At 35.3% G+C, this 18,260-nt stretch overlaps 1 long non-coding RNA gene across 1 annotated transcript; it reads left to right on the top strand.

Annotated features, from left to right (window-relative positions):
* Nucleotides 1-353: 353 nt before the first annotated feature.
* Nucleotides 354-1,940, top strand: LOC131646201 (uncharacterized). The gene is made up of 3 exons (XR_009297335.1): nucleotides 354-1,181; nucleotides 1,401-1,466; nucleotides 1,723-1,940. It is a non-coding gene; the product is annotated as an uncharacterized LOC131646201 (long non-coding RNA).
* The last annotated feature ends 16,320 nt before the right edge of the window (nucleotides 1,941-18,260 follow it).

Here is an 18,260-nt window from a genome sequence, read left to right as displayed (position 1 = left end):
TCTGCCATACTCAAACTCTTTCTCAAAGTCTTTTCATTAGGTTTTGTTACTCTCTTCCTATCTACCTCAATCTTTTTCCTCTTTCTCCAACTCACGGGCGATTTGAAATCTGCGCCATCTTCCATCTTCATCCATCTTCAAACCTCTCCATCTTCTATCTTCAACCTCTGCATGGCTCATCCGATGGAAAAGTATTTTTGTTAACATTTGAGTTTTATTTTTATGTTTCAGATCTGATAAATCATTGATTTTTCAGATTTGTGAAAAGTATCGGTGATGTTTTTTAGATCTGTGATGTCAAATAAGATCCATTTCATTTTTAGCTTCACGGTTTTCTTATTTTCCAGGTTTAACCTATGGGTTTCTAGCTTCCTTCTTCATCAACAACAACCAATGATTTGTTGGTAAATTAGAAAGGTATGATTATGTGAGAAATAGAATAATTAGACAAATGTAGGGTTTTCATTTTGTTGTTGATAATGAAAATGGGATAATTTGGGGTTAGGGTTTTATTTTTGTTGGTGTTCTATTTTTTTGTCTTTCCCCTATTATATGTTCCATTTAGTTTGTTCTACTTACTAAACTTTAAGTTGCTGCATTAGAAAAAATGTTATGTACTATTATAATTTATCCTTTCACTTTCCATCTTTTTTTTTATTCATATGAAGCTTTGGTAGCATGTGAGGAAAAGTTAAATGAGATCACAAACCTTACAAATGAAACAGGGGAAGCCATCTTTTGACATAACATAGTACTTGGATTTCATGTCAAAGGGAGGCGTGGTAATTGACAAATAAATCTTTAATTAAGGTTTCTTTTTGTTTTTTTTCATAATTGTTATAGAATATTAATTTGAAGAATTCAAATGAAGATATTGTTACTCGTGGTAAGATTTTTTTTATCTTCATGGGGTTTTGTTATAATATATTTTTGAGTTTTTGATCTGACATTTTTGTAGATATTGTGTTTATGCTAGAACAACTGTTATCTAGATTGTCTTTGTTGATGTTACAGGTGAAGGTGGAAAATAGAGCTTGAAAAGTGGATGTAAGCTTCAAACTCTCTCACACCAGTTTTTAAGAAACGACGAGGATGAGAACTACTACACTTTCAAAATCCAGAAGAATCCGCAAGGGGAGTTCGCTTCGTGGAGTATCAGTTGAATGGAAGTCCAACTCCTGGTTGGTAACCGACTTGTAGTGTGATTCCCTGTGATACACTGACAACCTAATTGGTACCTTTTATTTTAGATATTTTATCATCTATAACTTAATGCATATTTTCGTGTAATATCAGTTATCTGCTGCTGTTTTTATTGTTTTTCAATAATGAATAATGATTCAGATGATGTTTCAGGTATTTGGTAATTCTCATGATATTGTATGATCCATCTATTGCAGATTTTCCATGTCAATGAAAATATTGAGAATATTAATGATCATTATTGGACATTATGAGCAGAAGAGGTAACTATATTAATTGAATATAATTGAATTTGCTAGGACTCAGTTAAAATACTTGACGTAGCGCATCTAAGATAGTGTGGACAACCCTTTAGGATGTTAGGTGAAAACTTCTATGAGTCTTTTGATAGGTTTTTTATGGTATATAGGCTGACTGTTAGTGGATTTAAATTAAGTGCAGGAGTTTGATGTTTGTGTGGACCGGGTTCGATACGGTGCATGCTGCGGTTCTGATTTGGTTTTCTTTGTTTTGCTGCAGATTTTGGCACTGTGATGTAGGGTGGGACTGACACTGTATTTTCTTCCCATGAAGCATTTGTGACTAACCTATTTTTAAAACACTGATATTATGCATAATGTCTCATTTTAAAATGAATGTTGGCTTTCAGTATGTGATGGTTTCAAAATTAAAAGTTTCTCTTTTTTTTTTAAACTTTGCACTCAAGGTTTTGTTGACATCATCTTCTCTATGCTGAATCATGGAGAGTCCGGAAACACAAATGAGCTGGAGAATCGAGCACGAGAAGGAGGGGATAGCAACGTGTCGCGGGTCAAAAAAATCATCGCCACGAAATTGTAACAAACAGAGTCGCCACCAAATTTTGTTTATTCCAAATGGAAAGGGAAAATATCGATAAAACCCAAAAAGATAGAAAAAATGGATAAGATAGTCATCGCAACCAAATTAGGTTCGGGAGTCGGTTAAGCAAGGGGAAGGTATTAGCACCCCTTACCTCCATCGTACTCGATGGGACCCATTTAGTTAGTCTTGTGATCGATTGTTAGCTTATTATCTATTTGCGTTTTAATTATTATATGGACAAGAAAGAAACGGGATTTGGTTTTTTATTATTGTGCTCGCCAAGACATTTGAGTCTTGTGCCTACATATCTTCAATGGAAGAATCAGAGCGAATGTAGTTCGGAAGAACTACGAATTTGTTAATAAATGTTATGGGTCTAATCGCACTTGGGCGGAAAAGACTTTGAATTGAAATTGTTTAATGAAAAAATGGAATTCAAGCATTCAAACAATGGCTTAACGGCCATCGCCTAAAATACTTGAAAGAGCATTTGCTAAATGAAGTTTTTTAATTAATACAAGCATTCAAACAAAAGCTTAACGGCCATCGCCAAAATGCTTGAAAGAGAAACTTGTACAAGTACGTACAAACCCCTCTTGGGTGATGAAAGAGATTGAAACGATTTGAGTTTTGAAAAGTCCTTAATGAAATACAAACATTCAAACAAAGGCTTAACGGCCATCGCCTAAATGTTTTAGAACAACTTGTACAAGTACGTACAAACCCTTCTAATTTCATCCATTGTGGACTCAACTCAATTCGATTGTAAAAAGCATTTTTATTGAAGAAAGAACTTGGTATTGACCAAGATTTGTTATGAAAAGATTAAAAAACGGAACTTGGTATTGACCAAAGTTTGTTATGAAAATATCCGCACATGGACGATGAAAGTGATTTGATGAGTTGAAATTGTTTTTTAGAGTTTTTGTAAAAGAGGCAAATCGAGTTTGAATGAGTCCTTAATGGAATCTAAACATTCAAACAAAGGCTTAACGGCCATCGCCCAAATGCTTTAGAACAACTTGTACAAGTACGTACAAACCCTTCTTTTCATCCATTAATGACACAATTCGATTCGATTATTAAAACAATTTTAATGTTTTTGATTGTGACAAAAGAAAGTTTAAAAAAAAGTTACTTGGTGTTGACCAAAATTTATTATGAAATTATTTGAAGCGAACTTGATGTTGAATCGAGAAGTTTATTTGAATGAAATTGTTTGTAAAAAATGGATTGATTTTATTATGATACTATCTTAATTAATTAATAAAAATGTATTTAATTTATTAATTAAATTAATTAAAAAATTAACTAAACATCATTAATTAATTAACAATATAGTCAAAGTTCAATTAGAATGACTAACTAATAAAAACACTTGATTAACTAATTAAAAGAAAAAAAGTATGCATGTTTTTGTCGTAGAAAAAGAAATTAATGGGCTAAATGATGGTGCGAAACCCAGATGGGGGTAAGGCCCGTGAAAGAAAATGGAATACATCATGCCAAAAAAAAAGTGATTCTGGGCCGGATTGAGTGTTTTTCGGATTGGACTACATGGGTTAAAGCCCAAAACGAAAATGCTAATGAGAAAAAAAACCTAGAACTAATAACAGCCGTTTGCCTTCGTTTTGCAACTTCAACCAATGATTATCCTTTTTAATTTTGATAAAAAGTTAATAAAACAAAATAAAAAGCTAACATCTTCTCTCATCTTGTTCACTCTGTTCTCTCGTTTGCTGTTACGGTGAACAACAACAAAACCAACATCTCTCAATCGCTGCAAACTCTCGGCTTCTCACAATCTCTCTCGGTTTCTCGCGATTTCACTCTCGTTCCTTGTCTCTCACGATGAACAACAAACAGAGACAACTCTCGCCTCTCTCGCGCTCACAGTTTCTCTCGCGATTCTCTCCTCTCAGTTTCTCGGCTCTCTCGATTCAAGCATAGCATACAAATCAAGTCAAGAAATTTATAACCCTAGGCCCCAAATCAATCCCAATACCCCAGAGTTCATTATGATTTCCCAATTACATGGTATAACGAATTAAAGACAGAAAAGCTAAAGCACAAATCGAATGAAGAAATAAAAACCTAAGTATGCCTTTGGTCTTCTCTGCTTCTAACTTCGTCTCTTCATTTGCTTCTGATTTCGTCTTTTCCGCTTATGTGTTGTGTTGTTCGGTTTTTTGAAGGTAAGTTGGGTTATTGCAAGAATGAGTGAGGGTGAGACTGAAGGTTATGTGTGAGGTTGTTTGAGAAGAAATTTGCAAAAGTTTCTCTTCTGTTAGGGTTTTTGTGGCCGCCGCTCTAGGTTTTTTTCTCCTCTCTTTCTTGCTGTTGATCTTCTGTTTTTATAGGTGGGATGAGGTAGTTTTGGGGGGAAAATTGAGATAGGTTTTGAACTTGTTTGGTATTCTGCTTTGGTACCTTTCTTGTGCAGGTTTTTGTTGTGCTTATTTGATGCAATTTTTGGCTTGTTGCTGCAGGTTGGAGCAGCAGTAGCAGGTTGGTGGTTATTGGAGCAGGGTCTTTGGACTGGTGTGGCAAGTGGGGCATAACATGAAGATGATGGTGAAACGAGCGTGCAACTTTGATACTTGCTTATTTATTTTTGTATTGATGATTTGAAATGTAATCAAAACAATATGTATACTTATGTTTTTATACAAATTATAAATTCTGACTTTAAACTATATAAAGTGAAACAAAAATATTTACTAAATGCAATTAATTATAATGAGAAAATGGTTCTGAATTATATACATCTTCTATTGCAACTATTTTTTGTATTTAATCATGTATAGTGTACTTAGATAAAAAAGCATGAATTACAACAAACTTTAATCTATAATTAGTTTTAGTTGTTAAAGAAAAAGTATATATTAATTCCAATAACGACAAACTTAACAATTCAAATGATGCATGAAAAGCAAACATAAAAATGCAAAGATACTTTGATTATGCATATGAGAACGAATTAGATGAAAAAAATTAGGTCAAAATTTAGGGTGCGACACAACGTCGTTGCTACCGGCAGTAAAATATAAGTAAATCTATAATTGAAAGAATTAATTTAATAGGTTGTTTATTCCCGATGTATCTGGTTTTTAGAATCCTAGAAGTTGTAATGACCACAAGGTGAACATGTGGTTGATGTCTCATAAGAGTTAGACCTGTCATTTGTTTGTTCACATGTGGATATTAAGTGTAATTTGTGATAATCCTAATTTGTTGTTACAAGATGTGAGTGTACATTTAAATTAGGAGTGTCCTCCTATCACCATATTGTGCATCCCTGAGATCAATTTCAGCCGTTGTGTCACCATTCGATATTTCTTGAAGTTGTAGATTCCATAAAGGCTTCAAGTGATTGAAGCTGCTCTGTTAGTGATTGTTTTTCAGTTATAAACTACAAAGCATGGACAAACCAAAGTCGTCGATACCGACACCAACATCGAAGATAAGTGATATTTACTTATTTCGCTAACCGATTACAATTGGCTAATATGTGTTTTGATTTATGTGCATACAATGATGAAAGCTTCCTTAACATGACCATTTTTCATATGATGATTGTTATTAAGGGAACATGTCCATTTTTCATATGATTATTCAGCTATCTTAATGGAACTGTCATGACATAAGCAAAATTTTCTTACATCATTGCTTAATTTCCCTCTTTTTTCTATGCATTGTTTATGTTTATAATACTGATCTTACCGGTGTCGGCGTGGTGTCTGATGAACGTATCTATGTGAATATCGTGTTTGTGTTGTGTTGGTATACGTGGTGTCTTATTTACCTTCTGTCTAACAAATAGGTATATTCCAATTGAGGAGATCCCAATTAACTACGGCGGTTTCAAAAGAGAAAACGATTATGAATTCTTCAACCAAGACGCAACTGTTTCTGAACTAATTCTCAAGCCTGGATCAACGACAACCATAGAGATACCTGCATTGGAAGTTGGACTGAGGAGTTTGTTCCCAAGAAATACCAGCTGAACTGAAAGGTATATACAAGTATGAGATGTGTCAATTTCTACCTTATAGTAACTCGATTCCAATATTTTTATGCTAACTCTCTTAAATTATCAGGACTGTCTGGGAGATCAAGCAAAAGATATTGGTTGACATGGTTGTTGTTGATTGTTGTTATCATCACTTTCAATTTTTACCAACTGTCGCTGATTGTTGTTATTATCGCTTTCAATTTTGTCTTTAAGGGTTTGAAGACATGGATGTACTGCCTCCGAACCCGGGCTGCAAGTGATGCCATCAAATTTATCGTTGATACCTCTGCCATTAAAGTAATTGACCTTTATTTTGATCAATCCTTCCCTTCATTTGATTTGTGTTGGTACATTTTGATATTAAATAATTTTTGTTATGAATGTAGGAGCAAGCAAAGGCAGAGGAGGGTGATCTTGATGAAGATGCCAAGATGGCACAAATGGTGAGCTCATTGACGAACAAAGATGAGTGTTTGGTCTGCGGAAGTTAAAACTACACCTTATATTTTCACCTCTAGGCATTAAAAAATCAATTTACCATAGAATGGCACCATCAGCGAAGGAGACAACAACTGTCTAAAATTCAAATGTGTTGTATAGAGTTTACTTTGTTGCTGATTTTATGTATGCATTGCTTTGTCATGTATTGTATTGCATGTTAGAAAGTGTTGTTCATTTAGGTATAAAATTATATTTGAGAATTTATAATCATAATTTACAAGTATTTAATAGTTTTCCTTGCAATGTTTATTAAGTTGCATCTTGGTATAAAAAAGATTACTTCTGCTAATTAGAGCTATGTCAAATAGTTTGACTTTATGAATGAGAATGACAAAAAACCGGTGTTTGAGTTAACACCAGTCCAACAACATATAATTTTTTATACATGAAAATAATATGTTGAAAGTTACTTAATGTATGCATGAAGCCTAAAGGTGGGGACAAAGGTTAATATGAAGCCAGTCAATTTTAAAACATATTTATTATTTAATAGTTGTTTTTTAATGAGAACATATTTACAATAATATGTGTTGTTTTATCAATATATAATTTAGTTTTTTTTTACATTTACAATAATATGTTTTTCTTATTAATATATAATTTTTTTTTGCATTTACAATAATTTAATTAAAAGAAATTAAACATTTACTTATTTAGACTAGGATGCAATACACATAAAAAAAATAAAAATATAGAAAAAAATAAAACTTATACAAATCAAATTTAGATTTTATCTTTTAAATCTTAAATTTTTAATATTTATTCTTTTATACACGGGAACATGAAGTTATTAATCAAAATATTGATTATTAACGGGACATGAAATTACTGATCAAAATATTGATTATTAAAGGGACATGAAATTACTGATCAAAATATTTTTTACGGTACACGGGGACATGAAGTTATTGATCAAAATAATATTTGTACACGGGAACATGGAGTTATTGATCAAAATATTAATTATTAATGTGATATGAAGTTATCGATCAAAATATTGATTATTAACGGGACATGAAGTTACTGATCAAAATATTTTTTAAGGTACACGGGGATAGAGTTATTGATCAAAATAATATTTGGACACGGGAACATGGAGTTATTGATCAAAATATTGATTATTAACGGGACATGTAGTTACTGATCTAAATATTTATTATTAACGGGACATGAAGTTACTAATCAAAATATTTTTTAAGATACACTGAGACATGAAGTTATTGATCAAAATAATATTTGTACACGAGAACATGAAGTTATTGATCAAAATATTGATTATTAACGGGACATGAAGTTACTGAACAAAATAATTTTTTATTAATTATACTTTCAATTATTATTTTTTCACGGATAACCAGATATTTTTCTATTAAAAAGTATACATTTGAAATAAATGCGCGTCCCGTACCAGAACCCGTGCGAACGCACGGGTTTATTACTAGTAAGATAAGATATTGTTTGGTTAATGAATGTTTTCCCCAATTTTCGGTGCATATATCTTCGTTCATGTTCTTGCCTTATACTTGTGGCTTTATTTTTTGATGATAAAGTTAAAGTAAGGACACCATAAAATGGTTTTGAATGCCTTATAATTATGGTTTATGATTTTTGTAGTTTACCTTGTTTTTTTGGTCAGGTTACTTGTTTTTTTTTTTTTTATAGAAAAGGCCAAGAAATTGAAAAGAAACAAAAGCTTGGCCTAAGGCATACTACAGCAAAAGTTTGGAATTTTACAACAGACCCAATACAAACTAACAGATAACACCATAAAAAGGGTGTCAGGTTGATGTGCATAAGGTATATTCTTATGCACAGTGTATAAGTCTCGTACTATTTAAATTATTTCGATTAACATTTTAGTTAGAAACGAATAATAATATCATAATCCATGAATAATATATGCATTATTTGTACACATCTATTAATTATGAATAATTATCAATTGTGAGTAATGAGTACACTATTCTGAGTAATATTTACACCATTATGAGTAATATCAAATTTTAATTATTTTGAATAATATATTCATTATTCTGAGTAATATTTGTACTATTTTAAGTAATTTGTATATTATTTGAGTAAATAATATAATACTTTGAATAATATAAACAATATTTGAGTATTTATGCACCGTGCATAAGGATATACCTTATGCACATCAACACATCCCGTAAAAAGGCAAACACCAAAGCCCCCCAACAATTTAAATCTCCACTTGTACACTCCACAAGATACAGTTGGTATATAATACCCACTAGAACGACTATGGTCACCTAACAGACAAATATACATAGAGAAAACAATTAGAATGCATAAACAACCACGTCACCACTCCTACAACAACCACTACCGCTTCTTAGAGAGCTCGACCACCCCAGACCAAAGACCACAATTCTGAAGCACTTGAAGACTCCCAACAAACGCTGCTGCACAACCTGACAGAAGAAAGAAAACACAGCAGCAAACCAACACAACCACACTTGCCATTCCTTAGCTCGTTCTCTTCTAAGTCAATCTCGTAACTGGATAACCAACACCCGCAATTGTTGTATTGATGCACACGAGCCAAGAACAGTTCTAGTATTCAAATACCAGAGAGTGAAATTATAGTATATACTACTTGATTTAACTTCCAACCAATTTCAATACCATCTTTTCACATATTCAACCACATTGATCAGATTCATTTTCTTATTTTAGAACATCTACTCAATTCTTTGTGAAGACATGCTTTCAATATGTTTTGACGAAGACAAGATCAACGTTACCTTAAGAAAAGAAGGATAAAAATATCTATAAAGATGCATGACTTTGTTGAAGCTTTGTGATCAAGCTATAAGGTATATGAATTCTATATCATATTATAATACGGTGAGAGAACTGACTTTTTGTTTTGTATTTTGCAAAACATGTTGCGGTTAGCAAGAGTCGCCACCGAGTTTTATTTTATCCAATTAGGAAAGGTAAAAAGAACAGGAAAGACCTTTTAAAGATTTTGAGTTCGGGGTGTAGGTTATACAAAGCCGAGGTGTTAGCACCCTTTGTATCCATGGTTATCCATGGGCTCAGGGCTCTTAATTGCTTAGCTCAATTTATTTTTGTTTGACTTCTGTGTGTGTGCTTGAAAATATTTTATAAAAGAATTAACTTTGTAATGATTCCTCATTCGAATATATACAAAAGTATTTATCTTGAAAATATTTTGAGAAAGATGCTTAAAAAAAGCTTTTACTTTGTAATGATCCTTGTACGGATATATACAAAGTATTTGTTTAGAAATTGTTTTGAAAAACGTGAGGTGTAAAGAGCATTGTGAGTAAGCAATCAGGATTACCTACCTATTAAGGATTTTCTTTCCTATTCTACGCCTTTTCTTGAGTGATAGTACTTTTCATACCATTAGTGGGTAGGTAGTCCTATCTATTGGATGTGAAGGAACATCGAAGGGTCATCGAATGGTCATAGAAGGCAACATGTACGTAAGGGTACCTTTAGCCATTCGAAGGGACTATCATCATTTTATCGTAGCGTCATCGAGGGACAAGATCATTTTCTCGTAGGCAACTCGAAGGGACTATGATCTTTATATCGGAGGAACTATGATGATTTGAATCATAGACAACATTTGCTAAAGGTATCCCTACCCTCGAGGGACTTGACCGTGTAATCGAAAAGCATTAATGAGAGGGCACCTTAGAGGTGAGTGAGTGCAAGTATGTTGTATTCAGTTATTTTATTTATCTTGGAATTAAAAGTGATCCAACGATTGTTTTTATTTTCCCATACAATCTAAGACATACATCTAATAGATAAATATAAGGTGCAGAAAGTAAAAACAAAAATTAAAATCCTACGCTATTACTGTTAGAACAAGATTTGTTCTTATCAATTATCTTAGTTTTGATGATAACAATAATATGAATTTTGCTTAAGATAATATGGTACTCTAATCCAATGCAATTTCCCTTTCAGGAAATATATAAAGAGTACGCATAATTCAGCACTCAGAAGATGTGTCTCAAATGGTTCAGCATGCAACATCAGAAGATGGTCGAAGCAGAATCAGAACATGGGTCTATGAAGCATCAGATGAACAAGAGATCAGAAGCACTGAAGATCAGAAGATGGTATCACGCAACAGAAGCACTTCAAGATCAGAAGATCAGAAGATGCTTTGCACCAAGCTGTTTGACTCTGATGATATTCAAACGTCGTATTCACAAACATCAGATCAGAAGGAAGTACACGTGGCAGACTACGCTGACTGACAAAAGGAACGTTAAAGCTACTAAAGGCGACGTCAGTAGACACAGCGTGAACAAGGCTCGAGGTAGTTGACAAAAGCGTATAACATTAAATGCGAAGCTGTACGGAACACGCAAAGCATTAAATGCACCCAACGGTCATCTTCTCAACGCCTATAAATATGAAGTTCTGATGAGAAGCAAGGTTAACGATCCTGAACCAAGATAATTCAAATTAACTTGCTGAAACGCTGTTCAATCAAAAGCTCAGAATCTTCATCAACTCACTACATTGCTGTTGTAATATCTTAGTGAGATTAAGCTTAAATTGTAGAGAAATATCACAGTTGTGATTATCGCTTTTAAGAAGCATTTGTAAACTCTTGAATTGATTACATTAAGTTGTAAGGAACTAGAGTGATCGGTTGATCAGTATACTCTAGGAAGTCTTGGCAGTTGGCTGAGCAGTTTGTAACTAGAGTGATCAGGTTGATCAGAATACTCTAGAGGAAGTCTTAGCAGTTGGCTGAGCAGAAAGTCTTAGGAGTGAACTAAGCCTAGAGTGATCGTGTTGATCAGTAGACTCTAGAAAAGTCTTAGGAGTGAACTAAGCAGTTGTTCCTGGAGTGATCAGGTTGTGATCAGAAGACTCTGGAAGACTTAGTTGCGGCTAAGTGGAAAACCATTGTAATCCGTGCGATTAGTGGATTAAATCCTCAGTTGAGGTAAATCATCTCTGCGGGGGTGGACTGGAGTAGCTTCGTTAACAGCGAACCAGGATAAAAATAATTGTGCATTTTATTTTTACCGCTCAAGTTTTAAAGTCACACTTATTCAATCCCCCCCCCTTTCTAAGTGTTTTTCTATCCTTCAATTGGCATCAGAGCGCGGTTCTAAGGTGCAAGCACTTAACCGTGTTTAGAAAAGATTCAGGAAGAGAAAAACGCTTCATTTAAAAGATGGTTGATGAAAGTGAAAAGACTACATCTACATCTGGCTCTGCTGAGCAATACAACGGTAACAATGGTTATACTAGACCGCCGGTATTTGATGGTGAAAACTTTGAATACTGGAAAGATAAACTGGAAAGTTACTTTCTGGGTCTAGATGGTGATCTATGGGATCTTCTGATGGATGGTTACAAACATCCAGTAAATGCCAGAGGCGTGAAGCTGTCAAGGCAAGAAATGAATGATGATCAAAAGAAGCTTTTCAGGAATCATCATAAATGCAGAACTGTTTTGCTGAATGCTATCTCTCATGCTGAGTATGAGAAGATATCTAACAGGGAAACGGCCTATGATATATATGAGTCCTTGAAAATGACTCATGAAGGAAATGCTCAAGTCAAGGAGACAAAAGCTCTTGCCTTAATCCAGAAGTATGAAGCCTTCAAGATGGAGGATGATGAAGACATTGAAAAGATGTTTTCGAGATTTCAAACTCTAACTGCTGGATTGAGAGTTCTTGACAAAGGATACACCAAGGCTGATCATGTAAAGAAGATCATCAGAAGCTTACCCAGAAGATGGGGTCCGATGGTGACTGCATTCAAGATTGCGAAGAATCTGAATGAAGTTTCTCTGGAAGAGCTTATCAGTGCCTTGAGAAGCCATGAGATTGAGCTGGACGCAAATGAGCCTCAAAAGAAAGGTAAGTCTATTGCATTAAAATCCAATATCAAGAAATGCACTAACGCTTTTCAGGCTAGAGAAGAAGATCCTGAAGAATCAGAATCTGAAGAAGAAGATGAACTGTCCATGATTTCCAGAAGGCTAAATCAACTCTGGAAGACCAAGCAAAGGAAGTTCAGAGGCTTCAGAAGTTCAAGGAAATTTGAACGTGGAGAATCTTCTGATGAAAGAAGGTTTGACAAGAAGAAGGTCATGTGCTATGAATGCAATGAGCCTGGACACTACAAGAATGAATGTCCAAATCTTCTGAAGGAAAGTCCCAAGAAAAAGGCTCATAAGAAGAAAGGTCTTATGGCAACCTGGGATGAGTCAGAAGATGATTCAGAAGATGAGCAGGCCAACTGTGCGCTGATGGCGACAGAAGATGACGGATCAGAATCTACATCAGAATCAGATTCTGAAGAGGTATTTTCTGAACTTACTAGAGATGAGTTAGTTTCCGGATTAACTGAACTTCTGGAATCCAAGTCTCAGATTTGTATTAAATACAAAAAGCTGAAAAAGCTATTTGAATTTGAAACAAAGAGGCTTGAATTGGAGAATTCTGAATTAAAAGAAAAACTTTTAAAACTATCCAATAATGTTGGATCTCCTTCTGATTCAGAAAAATCCACTCCCAGTCTAAACCATATTCTGAAGGAATATGATTTAAGTTTCAGGAAGTTCTTATCTAGAAGTATTGGCAGAAGTCAGCTAGCTTCTATGATATATGCCGTATCTGGAAACAAAAGAGTTGGCATTGGTTATGAGGGTGAAACCCCATACAAACTTGAACCTGTTGATGAAATGAAAATTACATACAAGCCATTGTATGATCAGTTCAAGTATGGCCACTCACATGATATTAGGCACACTTCACATGCACAAAGTTTTCACATTACACACACTAAGAAGCATGTGACACAACCTAGGAAATATCATGAAACTCACATTAAGAATTATCATGCTGTTCCTCCTATTGCTTACAATGTTAAATCCAAGTTCAAACAGAACTTGAGAAAATCTAACAAGAAAGGACCCAAGAAGATGTGGGTACCAAAGAAAAAGATTATTTCTTTTGCAGATTCTCCTGATAACAAAGAAGACAACATTCAACATGACTTGACACCTGGATTCAAGTTGGTCTCAACACTTGAAGGGAAGAAAGATTGTCTCTCAAGTTCTGGTTCTTAAATCTGTTGAAGAAACTATGTTTGTAGGATTTCAGAAAAGAAAGTTTATTAGTCTTGGATCCATCAGTTTTGTGTGTCTCTAAAGCATTGATGTTTCATTCTTGATTATTCTGAATGCTCTAAATGCTACAGAATATACAACATTGAAACATTGATTGTGGACAAATCTATAAACATCTGTTTTGATGATAAACTTGTTTCTGATGAAACAAAGAGCTTAAGAATTTCTGCAGATACAGTTTTGTCTTATCAGAAGCTGCAGAACAGTGAAGTAAACCTCCAGAAGCTGTGTACATCTGAAGTAATGGATCAGAAGATCATTCAGACTTATATCAGCACACTTCAGAAGGAGTATTTCCAGAAGAGAAACTTGATCAACTCAGAAGCAGTAATCAGAATTTGAAGGCGTAAAATCTCTCTGATATTTACAGCTGTCATCTTTTATCTGATGGTGAACACGTATCTGTACGGTTAGTACAAAGCGTGCAGTTGAAAAGACGCCGACCTAGGTAACTGTATTAAATCATTTCATTTACTGTGTTCTCTCTCCTAATGTCATTTCTCATTAAATGCATAATGATTTCTTTTTTAAATCTTTTAAATAACCCGCTTCATCTTCATTCCCATTTTTTTTCTCTCTCTCTCTTTTGTGCATTCACCTTGTTGCATCTCTCTTCAAACCCTAGTTCTTGATTTGATCTCAAGGCATTATCATAATGAATCCATCTCCTCGTTCATCAATCTCTAAAGATAGTATCACTTCCACACAGAACCGTTTAAGCAAAAATGATGCTCCGTTGAAAACTTGCTTAATACCCACGAAAGAACTGGAAGTTCTATGTGAATCGGCTGTGGACGTCAACAACCTTAAAGCAAATGGCTTTCAGTGTGATGCAAGAATCCTTGAGCAAGGATGGTCTAAATATCTTGATAGATTGGTTGGTCCAATTTATCCTGAACTTGTAAAGGAATTTTGGGTACATGCATCAGTTACCCCAACTGCCATCATCTCATTCGTGCTAGGGCATGAAGTGACTATCACTGAGAAACTCATCAGAAAGCTGTACAATCTTGATGATGAAGAAGGTTGGTCTGAGTTTCAACCCCATACAGTTGACTGGACTTTAGTTGAAAAACAAATCTCTACGGTTGTTGGAACTGACTCTCATTTTACGGGCAACTTAAAGCCTTTTTATAAAGTATGGGCTGAGATTATTCTGGGTTCTCTCTACCATAGAAAAAAGATGCGCTGCTCCTCCTACATCAGTCCGACTCACAAGTATACTCTCTCCTGCATTGGAAAAAAGATAGAGATCAACATCTCCCATATTCTATTTGAGAATCTGAAAACCTCTATCTTTGAGTCAAGAGAAGATGAAAGGGCGAAGTATCCTCATATTCCAAGAACAACCATTCCTTTCGGAAGGATGATTTCAGACATTCTGATTGAAAGCAAAGTGGTGGACTCCATCAGAAATCGTAATGCCTCGCATTTTCTTGGAGTAACTCAAGGTCCAATCTTCAATGGTGTTGATCTGTTCGGACTGGAAGTCATTAAGAATGTACCTGTTATGTGCACGAGCTTTCCTGACATTCTGTCTAGAAGAATTGCTGTTAAAGGGTTCATCTCTCTGTTTCATAAAGAACTTGATCAAGTTGTCAAGTTTTACTTGGAAGATTGCGTGAGGAAGCAATCGGATGTTGATCCTGCTTGGATCCGTGGCAGAGTACTTCCGTCTAAAGAAGATATTCTGAAGAAGGATAAGAAGGAACGACAGGCAAGGTTAAAAAGAAAGGCTGAAGAAGATGAGGCTGAAAGAGCCAAGAAGTTGAGGGTCACCTATGATCCTGACAAGGTGGACTCTAAAGAACGAAGAGATAAAAGGATCAGAGATTCCTTTCGCAGAACCAGATCTTCTTCTTCTTCTTCTGTACAAATCTCCAGAAATGTCCTTACTCCACCTCCTTCTGTCCCTAAACCATCTTTCCAATCACCTCCATCTGAACCAAAAGTAAACTTCACTCTACCAAATCCTTCTCCATCATCCTCCTCCTCTCCCATTCTAAACCCCACACCGTTGAGCATTCTTCCACCAACTCCTTCTGATAATTTCTCCTCACCAATTCCCTTTACAAATACTCCACCCTCTCCTAAATTCATTCCATCTGACACTCTAACATCATCAATCATTCTCTCAGATATTCCCTCCTCCTCAACCACCGCACCTCCATCTTCTTTATCCCATCCATTACCTACCAGAAAATCCCAACCCTACTGTCTTCTCTATCCTGACTACAAATTCACCTTCAATCCGCCTGAACCTGAACCTTCTACATTCCTGGAACTCTTCAGACATGAGGTAATTAGCAGTCTAGACCTTCTGAAGGATGCATTCCTAAATGGTCTGGATGATGTTGCTACAAAAAATCTCTGGAGAAGATTTCGCAAGGATTTCCAAGTAGAAGCAATGGGAGTTCAGAAAAGACTGGTGGCTGCTGCCCCTGGTTACCCTGGTTGCCTTCTGGAGGAAGATAATGGCAAATACTATCATCCTCTCAGAAATTGTGTTGCTGCTGAGGAGAAGCCCTTTGTGGATGAATTGGAAGTATTGAGACTGGCTGCTGCAATGGAAGCAAACCCATGCAGGGACATGGTTCTCTGGATTCCTGAGTATCCTGTTCTGCTAGGAGACTTCAAGACTCTCTTTGACTTTCTGAGGGAAAACCCTTCTAAGAAAGACCCTAGCTTGGTCATTCCAGAAGTTGTTGACCCACCAGAAGTTGAAGGCCCTTCTGCTCCCAGGAATTTAGCTGCCATTCTTCAGGCTCTAGAGAATGGAGACTCTGAAATTCCTGCTGCAGAGTATGGAGATGCTTCTATGCAAGAAGCAGATGCTGAAGATCATGTTGCTAAATCAGACCCTGTTGAGGATATCCCAGCAAATGATACTTCTATGGAAGCTGCAGATCAACATGTCTTTCCTGTGGTTGAAAGCGGTGAAACTTCTCTTGATGAACCTTCTCGTCTCGCAAGGACTCTAGAAGAAATTCAGAGGAGACAGGATGAGCAAAGCTCACTCAATGAGAAGTATGATGCTTTCATTGAGAGGCAAGAAGGACACAACAACGATGTTAAACAGATGCTGGCCAAGATCTTGTCAAAACTAGGGCCATCTTAGTTTGAGTCTATGTTGTTTCTTTCTTTTCTTTTGCATCTGTTTTGTTTCTGTGCATCTAATTTTTTCATCCTGTACTTTTGTACCCTTTGGTTGAACCTTAATGAAATCATCTTCTTCCTCCATGTGTTTCTGTTTTTATACATCTGAATCTTTTTAAATATTCTTTTTGATGTTATGACAAAAAGGGGGAGAACATAAATGATAAATGATTTGATTAAATCTATCAGTTGCTGGGTAAAGGCTCCCACACATTCACTAACAAGAACTGCAAGTTCTACATAGTTTAAGTGTTTTGCAGGTACAAAGAAGTGAAGTGAATCTTCAGAAGCAAACACTAGAAGCAAAACCATAAGAAGTGTTATTCTGTAAAAGGAATAAGCTCTTGGAAACTGAAGCAAGCTGAGCGCTGTCAAGCTTCAGAGATCAGAAGCAAGAAAGAAGAATGAATCAGAAGCACTGATAATAGAATTCGAATATCATTGTCTATCCTGTTATGACAAAATTCTATTTGCTCTGATACATATAATGTTATGGCTCTGATACATTATTTGCTCTGATACATGTTTTTAGCCTAAATGCTCTGATACATTTGGCTCTGATACATATCATGTATTTGAATATACATTTTATGTTCTAACTCGTTCATGCTGACTTTTGTCGTTTAGTTTTTGTTCTGTAACATTTCAGGATGTAGAGATGCTCAGATGATGCTCTGGTACATTCAACAATGTTCTGATACAAATCTAGCATGAAGTGATGATTGGTAGACATTCAAAGTTCTGAAGCTATCCGAGGGAAGCAGAAATCAGAAGATGTGAATGCTCCAAAAGATCCAGAAATTCAAGTTCTGAAGCTATCCGAGGGAAGCAGAAGTCAGAAGCTGTGAATGTTCTGAAGATCTAAAGAAATTCAAGTTCTGAAGCTGTCCTGAATGGAAGCAGAAGTCAGAAGCTGTGAATGTTCTGAAGATCTAAAGAAATTCAAGTTCTGAAGCTGTCCAATGGAAGCAGAAGTCAGAAGCTATGAATTCTCTGAAGGCAGAAGCTTACATGATCGTCTCTACCGAAATAATCAGGGAAGTCTTTTATCAAAGTTCTTCGAGTATTTATTTCAGGGGGAGATTATTTATCTCAGGGGGAGATTGTTAATCTCAGGGGGAGACATATTCATATGCTTATGCTATAGCTGTGTAATTTGTCTTTTGCCGTCTACTCTTTCTGATCGCAAATTCATATCATTTATATATGTTTTTGTCATCATCAAAAAGGGGGAGATTGTTAGAACAAGATTTGTTCTTATCAATTATCTTAGTTTTGATGATAACAATAATATGAATTTTGCTTAAGATAATATGGTACTCTAATCCAATGCAATTTCCCTTTCAGGAAATATATAAAGAGTACGCATAA

This window comes from Vicia villosa, linkage group LG2 (genome assembly GCF_029867415.1).
Source record: "Vicia villosa cultivar HV-30 ecotype Madison, WI linkage group LG2, Vvil1.0, whole genome shotgun sequence".
In the NCBI taxonomy this organism is placed as follows: Eukaryota; Viridiplantae; Streptophyta; class Magnoliopsida; order Fabales; family Fabaceae; genus Vicia; species Vicia villosa.
Note: the sequence above shows the minus strand (reverse complement) of the source record. Positions and strands in the feature narration are given on the sequence as shown.